This window comes from Propithecus coquereli, unplaced genomic scaffold, assembly GCF_000956105.1.
Source record: "Propithecus coquereli isolate 6110/MARCELLA unplaced genomic scaffold, Pcoq_1.0 Scaffold123, whole genome shotgun sequence".
NCBI classification, from domain to species: Eukaryota; Metazoa; Chordata; class Mammalia; order Primates; family Indriidae; genus Propithecus; species Propithecus coquereli.
Window position 1 is genome coordinate 1,060,953 of NW_012136414.1, and position 8,566 is coordinate 1,069,518.

Consider the following 8,566-nt stretch of genomic DNA (forward strand, 5'->3'; position numbering starts at 1 on the left):
AATGAATTCACAAAGTATAATTTACTGGAACACATCCTAAGAATTTAGGAACAGGCAGTCAGGATAAATCCGACCAAATTTAGCAATCAACTATCTGCATATCCAAAACCGAAACTATCAAAACTCCCAAATGAGAAGTTTAAAAGTTTTGAATAAAAAAAAGCCTATGACTCAAAATTATCCAGTCTTGATAGTTTTAATCCCAAATATCAGACTATTTCCCTAGTCTGTAACTGAATAGCAAGCAACTCAGTGTGTCAAACACCTAAGTTTCAGACTTTTACACCATTCTGCATATAGAAAGGCTAAGCATTCATTAATTTAAAAATAAATAATAATTAAATATCCACACTATTACCCCAGCTCACAAGCCCTTACTGTAATCCCAAATATGCAACGTGTGTCACATAGTGACAGGCCATATTTTTACACACACACACACACACACACACACATACACTATTAGGTATAAATGGCAATTAATAGTCCAATAGTTCAATTTCAGTTGAGGCTATGGCTCCATGCATTGGGATGATTTTGGACTTCAAAAGAAACAATATTGCTAAAATCTCACTTCCTTAGGACAAAATTTGATTGCATGTTCAGTTTAAGCTTCTCAGTCAAAAAATGACTATAAGGTAAGTATTAAAAAACAGGCAACTGAGTGAAATATTTCTCTCCAATTTGGGCAAGCTATTTAGTGGAAAATATTCCTAACTAGACTAGAAAATCTGTGGTGACTTCCGATGGTTCTTGCCTACTTTACTGTCCATGCTCACCTCTCAAACTGTGTCTACAGGGCCTGTACTTCACTGGTCAGCTGCTTGCTAGCCTTAGCTGCCTCTGAGGTAGCCTCACAGTATAGGCCCTTTCTCTTCTCACACAAATGTGACAGGAAGTTTTTTAAAAACGGGCAGAGTTGCAAAAGAACAAGGAAAAATGTTGGAAATCCAAACCATGAAATACAGGCCTATTGTAGGACTAAGAGGCTGTTATCCTTCTGGCTCACGGTTATAGTAAGAATATGGGCTGGCACCAAGGGAAGCCATATATCTTGGCCCAAATAATGTCCCCTACACATATGGTCCTGACATCTGGTGTGACATATTTGGAGATGGAGATGGTTTTGAAAAAGACTTTTCATTTTCAAGGAATTACTGAATTTTTCTCTTCTTTTGAAGAGAAGGAAGAAGAGGAGGTACAAGGTTCAAACATACTGCCTGGAGGAAAATTAAAGCTTTCAAAAGTGCTACACTCGGAGTTGGAAGATTTCAAATTTCTGCATTATCAATGCTACATACTGAAGCACTGGAAGAGTCAGATTTCTTTTGATTTAGGGTCATGTGACCAGAGATATTGCTTTTGCTGCCCTTTTTTCCCAATGTGCGTGGTTCATCCTGCTCACTAGGCACATGCACTTCATTCGCATCCTGTACCTCCCTGCTGGCCTCTTCCTGGCCTTTGGAGGGACTCTTGGTTTTCTGAAGCGGCCTCACCTGCTGAGTGGGTAAAGATGCAGTGAGACTGAGTTGGGTGCTGTCTTGCCACTCCACATTTTCTCAAGTCTTGTCTTCAAAGAAGAGTCATTTTCTTCATTTCTATACTTTTGTGGTTTTAAATAAACCAGAGTGGAAGGGAACATGAGCTAGGATTCTGATATCCACCGGGACAAATGGACTTTCGAATGTGCCTCCTTGGAAGTACGGTATCACTTTGCTCCTTTTGTACCTTTTCTTTGTCAATTTTTAACATTTTCTGAGTTTTTGCATGATCCATGTTCTTCCTTTGGAGATTTTTAGTACTTAACTAAGCTTTTGATGTATTTGCCTGAGTAGAAACTTTTACTACTCTGCTTCTACTATGAGCAATATTTGAAATCTTAACCGTAGCATTTCTTTTCTGGTTTTCATTTTGGTTTTTCCCATCCACTTTATGACCAGTTTTCAGTATTTTGTTCGCAGTAGTTACACTTTCATGTCTCCAGTTTTCATCTTCATATTGAGAAGAGCCACTTCCACTACCTTTTCTAATTTCCTTTTTCTCAGTAACAGCGTTGTTTTTACATTTATTACACAGGACTTGCGTAGGTTGTAGTTTAATAGCATTCATTATTGAAGCGGGTTCTTTCCTGGATATATTTTGCTTGGATCACTAATTTTCCGAGGAGGTAGCTGAGGCATTGATTGATTGGTGAGACGTATTTCTGGTAAATAAAGGGGAGGGCAAGGTGCTCCTCTTCATGAGAGAGAGGTGGTGGTTCGGAAGTCCACAGGCTTTCAGGCAAGCTCCGCTCGGGGTCCGGGACAGAAGGGTCATCCACGGGCACAGCAGCATTCACTTTGCGCTTGACTTCTGTCCCTTTTGGGAATGTTTCACTTTGAAGTTTCATGGCTGCCAGTTTATCCTTGTATTCTCATTTGGGAAATACTATCACAGCGGTACCATGGGCCCAAACTGCTTCACCGGAATGGCCGTATATTTTTTCCCACCAAAAGTAGGCTATGGCACCAAACGTTACATAGTTTTTTTTGGACAGATCCATGAGGACCCCAGAGAAGTAAAGTGCTTCTGCCCGAGGCGGGACGACTGGACCAGGCGTCCTCCGTGTCGTGGTCCAGCGAGAACCGCACCTCCCAGCCCCTCCCTGACCGCGTAGGGTCCCCGCCTGCTGGGGGCAGTGCCGGGGCTAGAGGCCGAGGCTGCGGCGGCTCCTCGCGTCCTCAGTGGAGGAGAAGGTGAAGGTCGGGCCCTTCCCGAGGCGCGGCGGCCGCAGGCTCCGCCACCCGGCCTGGCAGCGTCCCCTCAGCTGCCAGCTCCCGCGCCGCCGCCTGCCCCTGGCTGCGGGAGAGCTCGCGGCGGGCGGCTGCAGGTCGGCCTCCCAGCCACATGCAGACACTTCAGCGGCTGGGACTGGGAGGACGTCAGCCCCGCTCGCTCCTGGGGTGCGCTCTGCCTCCCTCTCCGCCTCGCCGCCTGCCCGGCGCCGTGTGACAGTCCTGACACCCAAAGTGGACACGGCCTCTCCAGCCGTCTGCCTCAGAGAGTGCTGCTCCCCAAATTGGGATAAACACCTGCTCTATAGATTTAAAAGTTTGAATGAAAAAAAAGAAAAAGAAAAAAAAAACCCAAAATGTTAGTATATTTAATTTTGGATTGTAGTAACGGACTTTATTTCTTCTGTTTTTCTTTATTTTTCCATTTTCTTTAAAACAAGCATTTGGATTCTGTAAAAGAAAAAAAGTGAACATTGTAATATTTGGTAAACATTATATGCCACCCATTCTCAGACTCAGATTCTAGTGTAGCTAATGTGTGTAAGTAAATTTTTGGCAATGTACAATATGAGTTTGGGAAATCTGCCTGCAACATGATAATCTACTTAGAGTGAACCCTTCTTCATGGAGACTAAATTCTTTATTCTTTAATTTGTTGTTTCAAAATCCTCTTCCATCTGTTATTCGTCTGCCCTCCTGATACTTCCTTGGTAATTCTGTGAGCTTTGTCTGTGTTCTGTAGCATGATTCTAATATTTTACCTATTGTCTCTCACACATATATGTGTGTATGCCTGTGTGTGTTTGTGTATATATGTATTTGTATGTGCAAATGTGTACTTGTTTGGGTACATCTGTTTGTATACCTGTGTATATGCATAAGTTTAGGTGTGTGTATTGGTTGTGTGTTTTTGTGTTCATGTGTACATATCTGTTTTAACTTATCCGTCTAATGACCATTAAATTATTATCTTCCTATCTATCTTCTTAGTTACCTACATCTTATCAACCTGTATAGTCCAAAACAAGAATCGCTTCATACCATTCAGAATATAGTATCACTTAACAAATTCAAATGACCATGTAATCAAAAATACATGCCCAATACCCAAAACGTGCTAGAAATTATGCAAGTTACTGTGATTACTAAGACGAAAATGTACAATTGCTGCCCTTAAAAAAGTTTTCTACCATTAAAAAAAGTTTTTTAAAAATTGGGCCAATAAACATACAATTAAAATGTCATGTATCGTAGCCATTTAACCAAAATTATACAATTCTGCCCAAATTTTCTCAACATTTCATTAAATGAAAATTTCTTGATCCAGCTCATCGGATTCTACTAATCTGACTCAGTTGTCCTTTCCAATGTGCTGCTACGTCCCCCTACCCCTGCCTGACATCTAACTTGGGTTCTAGTGGGCCTGAGTAATTCACCATTTCATAAATATTCATTCCTTCTCAATTGCCTCAAAACATTGAACATGCTATTCTTTCTTGGTCTATCCTTTCTCTCTCTCCCAATTTCAATGCATCCAAATGTGAACCACTTTTCCAAATGAGTACACATTCCACACAGTAATTTATACCTCCTTAATAACCTTTCTTTAGATTGTATCCCCTGTGTAACAATTCCCACAATCTACATGAGTCAGTCAAGAATCTATAGAGTGTTGGTGATGTGCTAATCACTCTGTTAGACACTAGCAATACAGCTGTATTGGGATGCTGTTCCCATCCACATTGAGTTTAGAGATCAGCAATAAAGGTGGACATTTAACAAATTATTTAAAAAATAAGTATATGCTAAACAGTTAATAAACTCTCTGAAAGAAGGTACAGAATACTGTGGAAGCCTGCGGTAAGCATGTTTGTGCTATTTTACATGGAGGAACACTGCTAGATACAAATGCTTTGAGGGGAAAAAAACATCTGTGGCACCTCCATGTCACTTCATGTAAATAGGAGGCATTAAAATAATATTTATTAAATGGACAAATAATTTTAAAAATAGTTAAAGCTCAGTTCACTTTACAGTAATAAGAAAGTAGAAGGCTGATTATATGATGAGATTGCTTTTCATTTTATTTTTAAAATGATGTATCAAGCAAATGAGAATAAGGTTCTAATAGAGGTTTACCATATCTTCTTTATTTCAGTCTCATCAACTCCTTAGTATATCATAAAAATGACTTAAAAATCAAACTTTTATTTTAGAGAATAACCACAATTGTTCCGTGATTTAAGGAATAAATAGTCTATCCTAAAATAACCACAATTCTTAGTGAATAAAAAAGCTTGGCAAGTACAGCTAAAGCATAAAAATTATTTTGGGAGTAGACTAAGTCACACTAATTAAACAAACATCACAACCTTACCAGTGTGTGGCCATCCACTAGGCCAGAAATTTCTCTGGATTCAATCTCAACCAAAAGAGCATACAATAAAAAGTGTAGCTACTTGGAGACATCATTGGGCACCACCATCTCTGAAAATGTACTTCAATTTTGACTTGATTATATTGCATTTCATATTTTATTTTGCTTTTAAGAAGAAAAAAAATCCAGTCTAAGCATTCATTTTTTTCCTAAAAGATTGTGTATAATCACTGACTGAATTTAATAAAAGTGATTTATAATTTCTGTTATAAAGCAAGGCTCAAAGAATAATGACAATATCCTAGCAGATGGATAGAGCAATTTAATCACCAGACTAGTAATAATTCGATTTCCCAAATCCAATGATTCAAAATATGGATGTATTCATTGAGAAATTAGGTGTGAAATGAAGAGAACTTGAAGCCTTAGAGAATAGTTATTTTCAAGGGCTGAGTTATTATGTGGTTTCAAGCAAATATGTGATTACACTTCTCCCCCACCTCTTATTTGCATATTATTTCCATGTAGTCTATCAAACCATTAAAACACTGGATCTGATCCCTATCCAACAGATCTTATTATTTGCTCTCAAAGTCTTTTTTTTTTCCCAGTATTTTAAAATTATAGAAGAGAAGAGAAAAGAATTTTGATGGGAACTCAAACATGACAAGAACTTTTGATTTTTATGTTACTTATGTAAGGTACTTCAGTTCAAGAAATTTGTCTTTTTTTTCAGATTTAAGATTTTAAGTTTTGAAAAAAATGATAGAAATAAGGCATTCAATACAAAAAAAGTACAAAGTATACAAAAAATATTACTACAAATCCTATTACCTACAAATTACTAGAGTTACTTTACTATAAATAGTATTTCAGGTGTTGCCTCACTAATGTGTACAGATAGAAGGATATACTAAAGAATGGATATACAGATAGCAGATTTATGGATGGGTGCATAGATTAAGGAATGGATGAAAAATGGTTTTATAAAATCTGGGGTATAGTATATATGTCATTATAATAATAAATTTAAATATTTTTTACTTTATTGAAAATTAACAAAAGAGAAACTGAATTAAAAACAAAGAAATTTCCAAACTTTACATGAAAGTTCTATCAGCACAAGAGATATCATCTTAACTATTATAGTTAATCATTTTTAGCAATATGTTTTAATTTATACATTATTATTTCCCTTCCTGTTACAAAATATTAACACTCTCGCTATTCTTTTTTCTTCTGTTATTTTCTTATTTTTATATTAAAATTTCAAACTTTTTTTTCTCTTCTAAAATCATAATTTCAACAAATATTTACTCTCAATTCTGTTTTTTAAGAAATTCAATGCTCACCACCAGCTCCTTTACTATACCTTCTCTGTTTCTGAGGGTTTATTTAGCTGCATCCATTGAAAAATAGATTTCACCCATAGGTAGTATAAATGCCAATATTACCTTGTTTAAAACACTGTAAAAAATAAATTCCAGGAGTTCAAAACATATAGTGAGACCACATCTTTAAAATAAAAAGTAATAAATAAAAAATAAATCAACTTTCATTGTCTTAACACTACAAAAACTTATTTCTTGATTGTACTGAATATTCAGTGCATATCATTCAGAGACTCAGTTTGATAGAGGCTCAGTTCAACATTTACTTTCACAATCATTGTGGTAGGAAAATGGGATGATAGTGAATAATGCAGTGACTTTTAAAAGATACACATAATTTCCACTCATATAAAGGTAAGGCAATCCTAACATATACACCAAAGGAAAGAACCTGGAATATAATTGTGAGTAGCCACAATAAGTATCACAATCTAACCTTCCAGTTCCAATATTGGAAACATTCTTCTTCCTGCTTTCAAAGTAAACTGAAAGCAGACAGCCTACAAGTCCCATCCAGTAATGGCATCGAGTTTGAGGAGCAGCGCCTCTGCGTGATGCATTGTCTTTCGTACATTAGGAGATGATCTGTGGCTTTCCACATTACATTCAAAAGTGGCTCCTCTTGAGTTGAAAACTTACGAACTGCCCGACAACCCAAATTCTCTGGAAAAGCCCTCAGGTGTAGAGCTCATTTAGTCCTGGGTCCCACATTTTACAGGGCACTGTTGCTCGATCAGAATGTTGCCTATTCCCACCATTAAATATCATGACATTTGCTTTGGAGTGGGAAAAAAAAAAGATAACTATGAAATAAAAAGACATGTACATGTATTTTGGCCTACAGTCTCTTGATATAAAATGGAGGAATAGGAACAAGATGACCTCAAAAATTAATATTATTTCTAAAAAAGAGAGGTATGATATGAACAGCAAATTGAGGTACATAAAATTCTGAAATACACTGTGTAGACATTTTGCCATCCAACTACTTTGAAGGAAGAGAATGTTCCAGAAATAAGTCAATTCTGCTCCCTGGACATAGTCCCTTTCCTTTGTCCAGCGTTCTCCACACACCTTGATTCAATATTCTGTGAGGTTTTTCCCATTCCATTGAACACTGGATCTTAGAGGCTTTTACCTGGAATTGACATACATAACTCCCACTGACATTGCATTGTCTAAGGTGTGTTTTATGACTACACCTAAATTCAAGGAGCTAAGAGAAATCATAGACAAAGACAAAAAAAGTGAGGAGAAGACTTTCTCACAAAATAGAAATAACAAGAAAGAGACAAAAATTATGAACAAAAGCCAAACAGAAACTCTGGAGCAAAAAATTACAAAAACTGAAATGAAAAAAACATTAGAAGGGGAGATTTTTAAAGGCAAATTTGAGCACATAGAATAAACAAACAGTTGAATATAAGAAAATAGAAAGTATCCAATATAGAGAGTATAAATAAAAAAGAATAAAGAAAAGCGAACAGATCTAAGGTAACAATAAGGCACAATCAAGCAAATCAATATGTGCATGGGCATCTCATAGGGAAAAAAAAGAGAGTGAAAAGGATAGAAAGAATATGTTTAAAAATAATGGGCTAGAAACCTTCAAAATTAGATGAAAGACATGAATCTACACATCCATGAAACTCAACAAACGCCAATAAGATAAACCTCAAGAGAGTCATACCTTGGGCTGGGTGAAATGGCTCACACCTGTAATCCTAGCACTTTGGGAGGCCAAAGCAGGAAGATCACTTGAGGCCAAGAGTTCAAGACCAGCCTAGGCAATAGAAAGACTCCATCTCTACAAAAAATTTAAAAATTATCTGAGCGTGGTGGCATGTGCCTGTAGTTCCAGCTACCAGGGAGGCTGAGGCAAGAGGATCACTTGAGCCCAGAAGTTTGAGGTTGCAGTGAGCTATGGTGATCCCACTGCACTCTAGCCTAGGCAACAAAGCAAGATCCTGCCTCAAAAAAAAAAAAACCGGAGCAATTTGCACCAAAACATACTATAACTGTGC

At 37.2% G+C, this 8,566-nt stretch overlaps 1 pseudogene; it reads right to left on the bottom strand.

Annotated features, from left to right (window-relative positions):
• Positions 1–775: 775 nt before the first annotated feature.
• On the bottom strand, positions 776–2,542 carry LOC105804979 (annotated as a pseudogene).
• Between the last annotated feature and the right edge of the window lie 6,024 nt (positions 2,543–8,566).